At 40.8% G+C, this 12,419-nt stretch overlaps 17 non-coding genes across 17 annotated transcripts; all 17 read right to left on the bottom strand.

Moving 5' to 3' along the window:
* Nucleotides 1-36: 36 nt before the first annotated feature.
* On the bottom strand, nucleotides 37-118 carry trnas-aga (transfer RNA serine (anticodon AGA)). Its single transcript has one exon. It is a non-coding gene; the product is annotated as a tRNA-Ser (tRNA).
* Nucleotides 119-394: 276 nt separating this feature from the next.
* trnal-cag (transfer RNA leucine (anticodon CAG)) lies at nucleotides 395-477 on the bottom strand. Its single transcript has one exon. It is a non-coding gene; the product is annotated as a tRNA-Leu (tRNA).
* Nucleotides 478-1,371: 894 nt separating this feature from the next.
* On the bottom strand, nucleotides 1,372-1,453 carry trnas-aga (transfer RNA serine (anticodon AGA)). Its single transcript has one exon. It is a non-coding gene; the product is annotated as a tRNA-Ser (tRNA).
* Nucleotides 1,454-1,729: 276 nt separating this feature from the next.
* Nucleotides 1,730-1,812, bottom strand: trnal-cag (transfer RNA leucine (anticodon CAG)). The gene has a single exon. It is a non-coding gene; the product is annotated as a tRNA-Leu (tRNA).
* A 1,084-nt stretch (nucleotides 1,813-2,896) lies between these two features.
* trnas-aga (transfer RNA serine (anticodon AGA)) lies at nucleotides 2,897-2,978 on the bottom strand. The gene has a single exon. It is a non-coding gene; the product is annotated as a tRNA-Ser (tRNA).
* Nucleotides 2,979-3,254: 276 nt separating this feature from the next.
* On the bottom strand, nucleotides 3,255-3,337 carry trnal-cag (transfer RNA leucine (anticodon CAG)). The gene has a single exon. It is a non-coding gene; the product is annotated as a tRNA-Leu (tRNA).
* Nucleotides 3,338-4,421: 1,084 nt separating this feature from the next.
* Nucleotides 4,422-4,503, bottom strand: trnas-aga (transfer RNA serine (anticodon AGA)). The gene has a single exon. It is a non-coding gene; the product is annotated as a tRNA-Ser (tRNA).
* Nucleotides 4,504-4,779: 276 nt separating this feature from the next.
* Nucleotides 4,780-4,862, bottom strand: trnal-cag (transfer RNA leucine (anticodon CAG)). Its single transcript has one exon. It is a non-coding gene; the product is annotated as a tRNA-Leu (tRNA).
* A 1,084-nt stretch (nucleotides 4,863-5,946) lies between these two features.
* On the bottom strand, nucleotides 5,947-6,028 carry trnas-aga (transfer RNA serine (anticodon AGA)). Its single transcript has one exon. It is a non-coding gene; the product is annotated as a tRNA-Ser (tRNA).
* Nucleotides 6,029-6,304: 276 nt separating this feature from the next.
* Nucleotides 6,305-6,387, bottom strand: trnal-cag (transfer RNA leucine (anticodon CAG)). Its single transcript has one exon. It is a non-coding gene; the product is annotated as a tRNA-Leu (tRNA).
* Nucleotides 6,388-7,471: 1,084 nt separating this feature from the next.
* Nucleotides 7,472-7,553, bottom strand: trnas-aga (transfer RNA serine (anticodon AGA)). The gene has a single exon. It is a non-coding gene; the product is annotated as a tRNA-Ser (tRNA).
* A 276-nt stretch (nucleotides 7,554-7,829) lies between these two features.
* On the bottom strand, nucleotides 7,830-7,912 carry trnal-cag (transfer RNA leucine (anticodon CAG)). The gene has a single exon. It is a non-coding gene; the product is annotated as a tRNA-Leu (tRNA).
* Nucleotides 7,913-8,998: 1,086 nt separating this feature from the next.
* Nucleotides 8,999-9,080, bottom strand: trnas-aga (transfer RNA serine (anticodon AGA)). Its single transcript has one exon. It is a non-coding gene; the product is annotated as a tRNA-Ser (tRNA).
* Nucleotides 9,081-9,356: 276 nt separating this feature from the next.
* On the bottom strand, nucleotides 9,357-9,439 carry trnal-cag (transfer RNA leucine (anticodon CAG)). The gene has a single exon. It is a non-coding gene; the product is annotated as a tRNA-Leu (tRNA).
* Nucleotides 9,440-10,523: 1,084 nt separating this feature from the next.
* Nucleotides 10,524-10,605, bottom strand: trnas-aga (transfer RNA serine (anticodon AGA)). Its single transcript has one exon. It is a non-coding gene; the product is annotated as a tRNA-Ser (tRNA).
* Nucleotides 10,606-10,881: 276 nt separating this feature from the next.
* Nucleotides 10,882-10,964, bottom strand: trnal-cag (transfer RNA leucine (anticodon CAG)). Its single transcript has one exon. It is a non-coding gene; the product is annotated as a tRNA-Leu (tRNA).
* A 1,085-nt stretch (nucleotides 10,965-12,049) lies between these two features.
* On the bottom strand, nucleotides 12,050-12,131 carry trnas-aga (transfer RNA serine (anticodon AGA)). Its single transcript has one exon. It is a non-coding gene; the product is annotated as a tRNA-Ser (tRNA).
* Nucleotides 12,132-12,419: the final 288 nt, after the last annotated feature.

Below are 12,419 nucleotides of genomic sequence, written 5' to 3'. Positions count from 1 at the left end.
ACTTCAACCTCCGGAGGGGTCAAGAAAATTCAATTTCGTTGTCGGCAGGATTCGAACCTGCGCAGGAAGATCCTAATGGATTTCTAGTCCATCGCCTTAACCACTCGGCCACGACAACAGGCCTGTCAGCAGTGAATGGGCCACCAGGCATAGTCTACAGAAAGTGATAATTTTACAACTGAAAGACAATGAAGGAACTCAGTAACTCATTATAATGCAATAAAGTGAAATGTTCCCCTCATTCATTTGTTATTAAGTACAGCTGTTTTCTTATTTTCCTTGATCTTTGCTCAGCTCCAGAAGGTTTACATTTGAGAGTGTTTATTATAAATTGTTATTTCATCATCTTATTATTACTGCTAAGCAGCATGACTCCTGAGAGGCACTAAACAACTGTCAGAAGTGGGATTTGAACCCACGCCTCCATGGGAGACTGCGACCTGAACGCAGCGCCTTAGACCGCTCGGCCATCCTGACTACAGCACATTACCTGGGTATCGGGTTAAAGAGTATGGGGTAAAAGTAGAAATAGGCACAGCCTTCTAAAATCACCACAGAGACCAGTAAATTTATGCACGATACCGACTTGCACTTTCAATAGTCATTTGTTTTTATCAATGAAAAACTCCAGTCATTGATTTAACCTCAATATGGCCTTCAACGGAAAAGAGTAGTAAATCGTCATTGAATGAACGCTAAACTGGCCTCAGAATATGGCCATTCTGATATAAATGATAAAATTCCTCAGATAAGACCGAAAAAGTGTCTGTAAGTATCAGCAATCATCAGGGTAAGAGTGACAACAGGTCCACATGGCTGAAATCTTAACAAATGGCTTAATGGGTATTTTCAACGCAATCGTGTTATTATTTATTTTGAGGGTTTAACAAGGCAGCTCAACTGTGACCTGTGGCTTGACTTTAGATGTGGCCAGTTCGATTACCCTGCAGACTTTAAGAGTGTCTTCAGAATATGGCCATTTGGACATGAATTTAAAAATGCCTCAGATAGGACCAAAAAGTGTCTGGAGCTATCCGTCAGGGTAAGAGTGACAACAGGTTTCCACATGTGAAAATGGGGGAAATCTTAGCAAATGGCTTAATGGTTATTCATGAGAATCGTGTTGTTGTATTGTTGAGTGTATCATGGGATCTCACCTGAAATCTGTGGCTTGACTACAAACCTGTAACCTATGCTACTGTGGCTATAGAGCTAGAAGGATGGATAACCAGGTGTGTAAAGGTGTGAGGTGGGATCCTGTCCCAAATGGACAACTAATCCCTATGTACTTGTGGAGATCTGAGAGGATATGATTGGTATAAGAAACACGACGAAACTTCAACCTCCGGAGGGGTCAAGAAAATTCAATTTCGTTGTCGGCAGGATTCGAACCTGCGCAGGAAGATCCTAATGGATTTCTAGTCCATCGCCTTAACCACTCGGCCACGACAACAGGCCTGTCAGCAGTGAATGGGCCACCAGGCATAGTCTACAGAAAGTGATAATTTTACAACTGAAAGACAATGAAGTAACTCAGTAACTCATTATAATGCAATAAAGTGAAATGTTCCCCTCATTCATTTGTTATTAAGTACAGCTGTTTTCTTATTTTCCTTGATCTTTGCTCAGCTCCAGAAGGTTTACATTTGAGAGTGTTTATTATAAATTGTTATTTCATCATCTTATTATTACTGCTAAGCAGCATGACTCCTGAGAGGCACTAAACAACTGTCAGAAGTGGGATTTGAACCCACGCCTCCATGGGAGACTGCGACCTGAACGCAGCGCCTTAGACCGCTCGGCCATCCTGACTACAGCACATTACCTGGGTATCGGGTTAAAGAGTATGGGGTAAAAGTAGAAATAGGCACAGCCTTCTAAAATCACCACAGAGACCAGTAAATTTATGCACGATACCGACTTGCACTTTCAATAGTCATTTGTTTTTATCAATGAAAAACTCCAGTCATTGATTTAACCTCAATATGGCCTTCAACGGAAAAGAGTAGTAAATCGTCATTGAATGAACGCTAAACTGGCCTCAGAATATGGCCATTCTGATATAAATGATAAAATTCCTCAGATAAGACCGAAAAAGTGTCTGTAAGTATCAGCAATCATCAGGGTAAGAGTGACAACAGGTCCACATGGCTGAAATCTTAACAAATGGCTTAATGGGTATTTTCAACGCAATCGTGTAAATCGTCATTGAATGAACGCTAAACTGGCCTCAGAATATGGCCATTCTGATATAAATGATAAAATTTCTCAGACAAGACCGAAAAAGTGTCTGTAAATATCAACAATCATCAGGGTAAGAGTGACAACAGGTCCACATGCTGAAATCTTAACAAATGGCTTAATGGGTATTTTCAACGCAATCGTGTTATTATTTATTTTGAGGGTTTAACAAGGCAGCTCAACTGTGACCTGTGGCTTGACTTTAGATGTGGCCAGTTCGATTACCCTGCAGACTTTAAGAGTGTCTTCAGAATATGGCCATTTGGACATGAATTTAAAAATGCCTCAGATAGGACCAAAAAAGTGTCTGGAGCTATCCGTCAGGGTAAGAGTGACAACAGGTTTCCACATGTGAAAATGGGGGAAATCTTAGCAAATGGCTTAATGGTTATTCATGAGAATCGTGTTGTTGTATTGTTGAGTGTATCATGGGATCTCACCTGAAATCTGTGGCTTGACTACAAACCTGTAACCTATGCTACTGTGGCCTATAGAGCTAGAAGGATGGATAACCAGGTGTGTAAAGGTGTGAGGTGGGATCCTGTCCCAAATGGACAACTAATCCCTATGTACTTGTGGAGATCTGAGAGGATATGATTGGTATAAGAAACACGACGAAACTTCAACCTCCGGAGGGGTCAAGAAAATTCAATTTCGTTGTCGGCAGGATTCGAACCTGCGCAGGAAGATCCTAATGGATTTCTAGTCCATCGCCTTAACCACTCGGCCACGACAACAGGCCTGTCAGCAGTGAATGGGCCACCAGGCATAGTCTACAGAAAGTGATAATTTTACAACTGAAAGACAATGAAGTAACTCAGTAACTCATTATAATGCAATAAAGTGAAATGTTCCCCTCATTCATTTGTTATTAAGTACAGCTGTTTTCTTATTTTCCTTGATCTTTGCTCAGCTCCAGAAGGTTTACATTTGAGAGTGTTTATTATAAATTGTTATTTCATCATCTTATTATTACTGCTAAGCAGCATGACTCCTGAGAGGCACTAAACAACTGTCAGAAGTGGGATTTGAACCCACGCCTCCATGGGAGACTGCGACCTGAACGCAGCGCCTTAGACCGCTCGGCCATCCTGACTACAGCACATTACCTGGGTATCGGGTTAAAGAGTATGGGGTAAAAGTAGAAATAGGCACAGCCTTCTAAAATCACCACAGAGACCAGTAAATTTATGCACGATACCGACTTGCACTTTCAATAGTCATTTGTTTTTATCAATGAAAAACTCCAGTCATTGATTTAACCTCAATATGGCCTTCAACGGAAAAGAGTAGTAAATCGTCATTGAATGAACGCTAAACTGGCCTCAGAATATGGCCATTCTGATATAAATGATAAAATTCCTCAGATAAGACCGAAAAAGTGTCTGTAAGTATCAGCAATCATCAGGGTAAGAGTGACAACAGGTCCACATGGCTGAAATCTTAACAAATGGCTTAATGGGTATTTTCAACGCAATCGTGTAAATCGTCATTGAATGAACGCTAAACTGGCCTCAGAATATGGCCATTCTGATATAAATGATAAAATTTCTCAGACAAGACCGAAAAAGTGTCTGTAAATATCAACAATCATCAGGGTAAGAGTGACAACAGGTCCACATGCTGAAATCTTAACAAATGGCTTAATGGGTATTTTCAACGCAATCGTGTTATTATTTATTTTGAGGGTTTAACAAGGCAGCTCAACTGTGACCTGTGGCTTGACTTTAGATGTGGCCAGTTCGATTACCCTGCAGACTTTAAGAGTGTCTTCAGAATATGGCCATTTGGACATGAATTTAAAAATGCCTCAGATAGGACCAAAAAAGTGTCTGGAGCTATCCGTCAGGGTAAGAGTGACAACAGGTTTCCACATGTGAAAATGGGGGAAATCTTAGCAAATGGCTTAATGGTTATTCATGAGAATCGTGTTGTTGTATTGTTGAGTGTATCATGGGATCTCACCTGAAATCTGTGGCTTGACTACAAACCTGTAACCTATGCTACTGTGGCCTATAGAGCTAGAAGGATGGATAACCAGGTGTGTAAAGGTGTGAGGTGGGATCCTGTCCCAAATGGACAACTAATCCCTATGTACTTGTGGAGATCTGAGAGGATATGATTGGTATAAGAAACACGACGAAACTTCAACCTCCGGAGGGGTCAAGAAAATTCAATTTCGTTGTCGGCAGGATTCGAACCTGCGCAGGAAGATCCTAATGGATTTCTAGTCCATCGCCTTAACCACTCGGCCACGACAACAGGCCTGTCAGCAGTGAATGGGCCACCAGGCATAGTCTACAGAAAGTGATAATTTTACAACTGAAAGACAATGAAGTAACTCAGTAACTCATTATAATGCAATAAAGTGAAATGTTCCCCTCATTCATTTGTTATTAAGTACAGCTGTTTTCTTATTTTCCTTGATCTTTGCTCAGCTCCAGAAGGTTTACATTTGAGAGTGTTTATTATAAATTGTTATTTCATCATCTTATTATTACTGCTAAGCAGCATGACTCCTGAGAGGCACTAAACAACTGTCAGAAGTGGGATTTGAACCCACGCCTCCATGGGAGACTGCGACCTGAACGCAGCGCCTTAGACCGCTCGGCCATCCTGACTACAGCACATTACCTGGGTATCGGGTTAAAGAGTATGGGGTAAAAGTAGAAATAGGCACAGCCTTCTAAAATCACCACAGAGACCAGTAAATTTATGCACGATACCGACTTGCACTTTCAATAGTCATTTGTTTTTATCAATGAAAAACTCCAGTCATTGATTTAACCTCAATATGGCCTTCAACGGAAAAGAGTAGTAAATCGTCATTGAATGAACGCTAAACTGGCCTCAGAATATGGCCATTCTGATATAAATGATAAAATTCCTCAGATAAGACCGAAAAAGTGTCTGTAAGTATCAGCAATCATCAGGGTAAGAGTGACAACAGGTCCACATGGCTGAAATCTTAACAAATGGCTTAATGGGTATTTTCAACGCAATCGTGTAAATCGTCATTGAATGAACGCTAAACTGGCCTCAGAATATGGCCATTCTGATATAAATGATAAAATTTCTCAGACAAGACCGAAAAAGTGTCTGTAAATATCAACAATCATCAGGGTAAGAGTGACAACAGGTCCACATAGCTGAAATCTTAACAAATGGCTTAATGGGTATTTTCAACGCAATCGTGTTATTATTTATTTTGAGGGTTTAACAAGGCAGCTCAACTGTGACCTGTGGCTTGACTTTAGATGTGGCCAGTTCGATTACCCTGCAGACTTTAAGAGTGTCTTCAGAATATGGCCATTTGGACATGAATTTAAAAATGCCTCAGATAGGACCAAAAAGTGTCTGGAGCTATCCGTCAGGGTAAGAGTGACAACAGGTTTCCACATGTGAAAATGGGGGAAATCTTAGCAAATGGCTTAATGGTTATTCATGAGAATCGTGTTGTTGTATTGTTGAGTGTATCATGGGATCTCACCTGAAATCTGTGGCTTGACTACAAACCTGTAACCTATGCTACTGTGGCCTATAGAGCTAGAAGGATGGATAACCAGGTGTGTAAAGGTGTGAGGTGGGATCCTGTCCCAAATGGACAACTAATCCCTATGTACTTGTGGAGATCTGAGAGGATATGATTGGTATAAGAAACACGACGAAACTTCAACCTCCGGAGGGGTCAAGAAAATTCAATTTCGTTGTCGGCAGGATTCGAACCTGCGCAGGAAGATCCTAATGGATTTCTAGTCCATCGCCTTAACCACTCGGCCACGACAACAGGCCTGTCAGCAGTGAATGGGCCACCAGGCATAGTCTACAGAAAGTGATAATTTTACAACTGAAAGACAATGAAGTAACTCAGTAACTCATTATAATGCAATAAAGTGAAATGTTCCCCTCATTCATTTGTTATTAAGTACAGCTGTTTTCTTATTTTCCTTGATCTTTGCTCAGCTCCAGAAGGTTTACATTTGAGAGTGTTTATTATAAATTGTTATTTCATCATCTTATTATTACTGCTAAGCAGCATGACTCCTGAGAGGCACTAAACAACTGTCAGAAGTGGGATTTGAACCCACGCCTCCATGGGAGACTGCGACCTGAACGCAGCGCCTTAGACCGCTCGGCCATCCTGACTACAGCACATTACCTGGGTATCGGGTTAAAGAGTATGGGGTAAAAGTAGAAATAGGCACAGCCTTCTAAAATCACCACAGAGACCAGTAAATTTATGCACGATACCGACTTGCACTTTCAATAGTCATTTGTTTTTATCAATGAAAAACTCCAGTCATTGATTTAACCTCAATATGGCCTTCAACGGAAAAGAGTAGTAAATCGTCATTGAATGAACGCTAAACTGGCCTCAGAATATGGCCATTCTGATATAAATGATAAAATTCCTCAGATAAGACCGAAAAAGTGTCTGTAAGTATCAGCAATCATCAGGGTAAGAGTGACAACAGGTCCACATGGCTGAAATCTTAACAAATGGCTTAATGGGTATTTTCAACGCAATCGTGTAAATCGTCATTGAATGAACGCTAAACTGGCCTCAGAATATGGCCATTCTGATATAAATGATAAAATTTCTCAGACAAGACCGAAAAAGTGTCTGTAAATATCAACAATCATCAGGGTAAGAGTGACAACAGGTCCACATAGCTGAAATCTTAACAAATGGCTTAATGGGTATTTTCAACGCAATCGTGTTATTATTTATTTTGAGGGTTTAACAAGGCAGCTCAACTGTGACCTGTGGCTTGACTTTAGATGTGGCCAGTTCGATTACCCTGCAGACTTTAAGAGTGTCTTCAGAATATGGCCATTTGGACATGAATTTAAAAATGCCTCAGATAGGACCAAAAAGTGTCTGGAGCTATCCGTCAGGGTAAGAGTGACAACAGGTTTCCACATGTGAAAATGGGGGAAATCTTAGCAAATGGCTTAATGGTTATTCATGAGAATCGTGTTGTTGTATTGTTGAGTGTATCATGGGATCTCACCTGAAATCTGTGGCTTGACTACAAACCTGTAACCTATGCTACTGTGGCCTATAGAGCTAGAAGGATGGATAACCAGGTGTGTAAAGGTGTGAGGTGGGATCCTGTCCCAAATGGACAACTAATCCCTATGTACTTGTGGAGATCTGAGAGGATATGATTGGTATAAGAAACACGACGAAACTTCAACCTCCGGAGGGGTCAAGAAAATTCAATTTCGTTGTCGGCAGGATTCGAACCTGCGCAGGAAGATCCTAATGGATTTCTAGTCCATCGCCTTAACCACTCGGCCACGACAACAGGCCTGTCAGCAGTGAATGGGCCACCAGGCATAGTCTACAGAAAGTGATAATTTTACAACTGAAAGACAATGAAGTAACTCAGTAACTCATTATAATGCAATAAAGTGAAATGTTCCCCTCATTCATTTGTTATTAAGTACAGCTGTTTTCTTATTTTCCTTGATCTTTGCTCAGCTCCAGAAGGTTTACATTTGAGAGTGTTTATTATAAATTGTTATTTCATCATCTTATTATTACTGCTAAGCAGCATGACTCCTGAGAGGCACTAAACAACTGTCAGAAGTGGGATTTGAACCCACGCCTCCATGGGAGACTGCGACCTGAACGCAGCGCCTTAGACCGCTCGGCCATCCTGACTACAGCACATTACCTGGGTATCGGGTTAAAGAGTATGGGGTAAAAGTAGAAATAGGCACAGCCTTCTAAAATCACCACAGAGACCAGTAAATTTATGCACGATACCGACTTGCACTTTCAATAGTCATTTGTTTTTATCAATGAAAAACTCCAGTCATTGATTTAACCTCAATATGGCCTTCAACGGAAAAGAGTAGTAAATCGTCATTGAATGAACGCTAAACTGGCCTCAGAATATGGCCATTCTGATATAAATGATAAAATTCCTCAGATAAGACCGAAAAAGTGTCTGTAAGTATCAGCAATCATCAGGGTAAGAGTGACAACAGGTCCACATGGCTGAAATCTTAACAAATGGCTTAATGGGTATTTTCAACGCAATCGTGTAAATCGTCATTGAATGAACGCTAAACTGGCCTCAGAATATGGCCATTCTGATATAAATGATAAAATTTCTCAGACAAGACCGAAAAAGTGTCTGTAAATATCAACAATCATCAGGGTAAGAGTGACAACAGGTCCACATAGCTGAAATCTTAACAAATGGCTTAATGGGTATTTTCAACGCAATCGTGTTATTATTTATTTTGAGGGTTTAACAAGGCAGCTCAACTGTGACCTGTGGCTTGACTTTAGATGTGGCCAGTTCGATTACCCTGCAGACTTTAAGAGTGTCTTCAGAATATGGCCATTTGGACATGAATTTAAAAATGCCTCAGATAGGACCAAAAAAGTGTCTGGAGCTATCCGTCAGGGTAAGAGTGACAACAGGTTTCCACATGTGAAAATGGGGGGAAATCTTAGCAAATGGCTTAATGGTTATTCATGAGAATCGTGTTGTTGTATTGTTGAGTGTATCATGGGATCTCACCTGAAATCTGTGGCTTGACTACAAACCTGTAACCTATGCTACTGTGGCCTATAGAGCTAGAAGGATGGATAACCAGGTGTGTAAAGGTGTGAGGTGGGATCCTGTCCCAAATGGACAACTAATCCCTATGTACTTGTGGAGATCTGAGAGGATATGATTGGTATAAGAAACACGACGAAACTTCAACCTCCGGAGGGGTCAAGAAAATTCAATTTCGTTGTCGGCAGGATTCGAACCTGCGCAGGAAGATCCTAATGGATTTCTAGTCCATCGCCTTAACCACTCGGCCACGACAACAGGCCTGTCAGCAGTGAATGGGCCACCAGGCATAGTCTACAGAAAGTGATAATTTTACAACTGAAAGACAATGAAGTAACTCAGTAACTCATTATAATGCAATAAAGTGAAATGTTCCCCTCATTCATTTGTTATTAAGTACAGCTGTTTTCTTATTTTCCTTGATCTTTGCTCAGCTCCAGAAGGTTTACATTTGAGAGTGTTTATTATAAATTGTTATTTCATCATCTTATTATTACTGCTAAGCAGCATGACTCCTGAGAGGCACTAAACAACTGTCAGAAGTGGGATTTGAACCCACGCCTCCATGGGAGACTGCGACCTGAACGCAGCGCCTTAGACCGCTCGGCCATCCTGACTACAGCACATTACCTGGGTATCGGGTTAAAGAGTATGGGGTAAAAGTAGAAATAGGCACAGCCTTCTAAAATCACCACAGAGACCAGTAAATTTATGCACGATACCGACTTGCACTTTCAATAGTCATTTGTTTTTATCAATGAAAAACTCCAGTCATTGATTTAACCTCAATATGGCCTTCAACGGAAAAGAGTAGTAAATCGTCATTGAATGAACGCTAAACTGGCCTCAGAATATGGCCATTCTGATATAAATGATAAAATTCCTCAGATAAGACCGAAAAAGTGTCTGTAAGTATCAGCAATCATCAGGGTAAGAGTGACAACAGGTCCACATGGCTGAAATCTTAACAAATGGCTTAATGGGTATTTTCAACGCAATCGTGTAAATCGTCATTGAATGAACGCTAAACTGGCCTCAGAATATGGCCATTCTGATATAAATGATAAAATTTCTCAGACAAGACCGAAAAAGTGTCTGTAAATATCAACAATCATCAGGGTAAGAGTGACAACAGGTCCACATAGCTGAAATCTTAACAAATGGCTTAATGGGTATTTTCAACGCAATCGTGTTATTATTTATTTTGAGGGTTTAACAAGGCAGCTCAACTGTGACCTGTGGCTTGACTTTAGATGTGGCCAGTTCGATTACCCTGCAGACTTTAAGAGTGTCTTCAGAATATGGCCATTTGGACATGAATTTAAAAATGCCTCAGATAGGACCAAAAAGTGTCTGGAGCTATCCGTCAGGGTAAGAGTGACAACAGGTTTCCACATGTGAAAATGGGGGAAATCTTAGCAAATGGCTTAATGGTTATTCATGAGAATCGTGTTGTTGTATTGTTGAGTGTATCATGGGATCTCACCTGAAATCTGTGGCTTGACTACAAACCTGTAACCTATGCTACTGTGGCCTATAGAGCTAGAAGGATGGATAACCAGGTGTGTAAAGGTGTGAGGTGGGATCCTGTCCCAAATGGACAACTAATCCCTATGTACTTGTGGAGATCTGAGAGGATATGATTGGTATAAGAAACACGACGAAACTTCAACCTCCGGAGGGGTCAAGAAAATTCAATTTCGTTGTCGGCAGGATTCGAACCTGCGCAGGAAGATCCTAATGGATTTCTAGTCCATCGCCTTAACCACTCGGCCACGACAACAGGCCTGTCAGCAGTGAATGGGCCACCAGGCATAGTCTACAGAAAGTGATAATTTTACAACTGAAAGACAATGAAGTAACTCAGTAACTCATTATAATGCAATAAAGTGAAATGTTCCCCTCATTCATTTGTTATTAAGTACAGCTGTTTTCTTATTTTCCTTGATCTTTGCTCAGCTCCAGAAGGTTTACATTTGAGAGTGTTTATTATAAATTGTTATTTCATCATCTTATTATTACTGCTAAGCAGCATGACTCCTGAGAGGCACTAAACAACTGTCAGAAGTGGGATTTGAACCCACGCCTCCATGGGAGACTGCGACCTGAACGCAGCGCCTTAGACCGCTCGGCCATCCTGACTACAGCACATTACCTGGGTATCGGGTTAAAGAGTATGGGGTAAAAGTAGAAATAGGCACAGCCTTCTAAAATCACCACAGAGACCAGTAAATTTATGCACGATACCGACTTGCACTTTCAATAGTCATTTGTTTTTATCAATGAAAAACTCCAGTCATTGATTTAACCTCAATATGGCCTTCAACGGAAAAGAGTAGTAAATCGTCATTGAATGAACGCTAAACTGGCCTCAGAATATGGCCATTCTGATATAAATGATAAAATTCCTCAGATAAGACCGAAAAAGTGTCTGTAAGTATCAGCAATCATCAGGGTAAGAGTGACAACAGGTCCACATGGCTGAAATCTTAACAAATGGCTTAATGGGTATTTTCAACGCAATCGTGTAAATCGTCATTGAATGAACGCTAAACTGGCCTCAGAATATGGCCATTCTGATATAAATGATAAAATTTCTCAGACAAGACCGAAAAAGTGTCTGTAAATATCAACAATCATCAGGGTAAGAGTGACAACAGGTCCACATAGCTGAAATCTTAACAAATGGCTTAATGGGTATTTTCAACGCAATCGTGTTATTATTTATTTTGAGGGTTTAACAAGGCAGCTCAACTGTGACCTGTGGCTTGACTTTAGATGTGGCCAGTTCGATTACCCTGCAGACTTTAAGAGTGTCTTCAGAATATGGCCATTTGGACATGAATTTAAAAATGCCTCAGATAGGACCAAAAAAGTGTCTGGAGCTATCCGTCAGGGTAAGAGTGACAACAGGTTTCCACATGTGAAAATGGGGGAAATCTTAGCAAATGGCTTAATGGTTATTCATGAGAATCGTGTTGTTGTATTGTTGAGTGTATCATGGGATCTCACCTGAAATCTGTGGCTTGACTACAAACCTGTAACCTATGCTACTGTGGCCTATAGAGCTAGAAGGATGGATAACCAGGTGTGTAAAGGTGTGAGGTGGGATCCTGTCCCAAATGGACAACTAATCCCTATGTACTTGTGGAGATCTGAGAGGATATGATTGGTATAAGAAACACGACGAAACTTCAACCTCCGGAGGGGTCAAGAAAATTCAATTTCGTTGTCGGCAGGATTCGAACCTGCGCAGGAAGATCCTAATGGATTTCTAGTCCATCGCCTTAACCACTCGGCCACGACAACAGGCCTGTCAGCAGTGAATGGGCCACCAGGCATAGTCTACAGAAAGTGATAATTTTACAACTGAAAGACAATGAAGTAACTCAGTAACTCATTATAATGCAATAAAGTGAAATGTTCCCCTCATTCATTTGTTATTAAGTACAGCTGTTTTCTTATTTTCCTTGATCTTTGCTCAGCTCCAGAAGGTTTACATTTGAGAGTGTTTATTATAAATTGTTATTTCATCATCTTATTATTACTGCTAAGCAGCATGACTCCTGAGAGGCACTAAACAACTGTCAGAAGTGG

Source organism: Oncorhynchus nerka, unplaced genomic scaffold (genome assembly GCF_034236695.1).
Source record: "Oncorhynchus nerka isolate Pitt River unplaced genomic scaffold, Oner_Uvic_2.0 unplaced_scaffold_1153, whole genome shotgun sequence".
NCBI classification, from domain to species: Eukaryota; Metazoa; Chordata; class Actinopteri; order Salmoniformes; family Salmonidae; genus Oncorhynchus; species Oncorhynchus nerka.
This window is presented reverse-complemented; position numbering and strand designations above follow the sequence as displayed.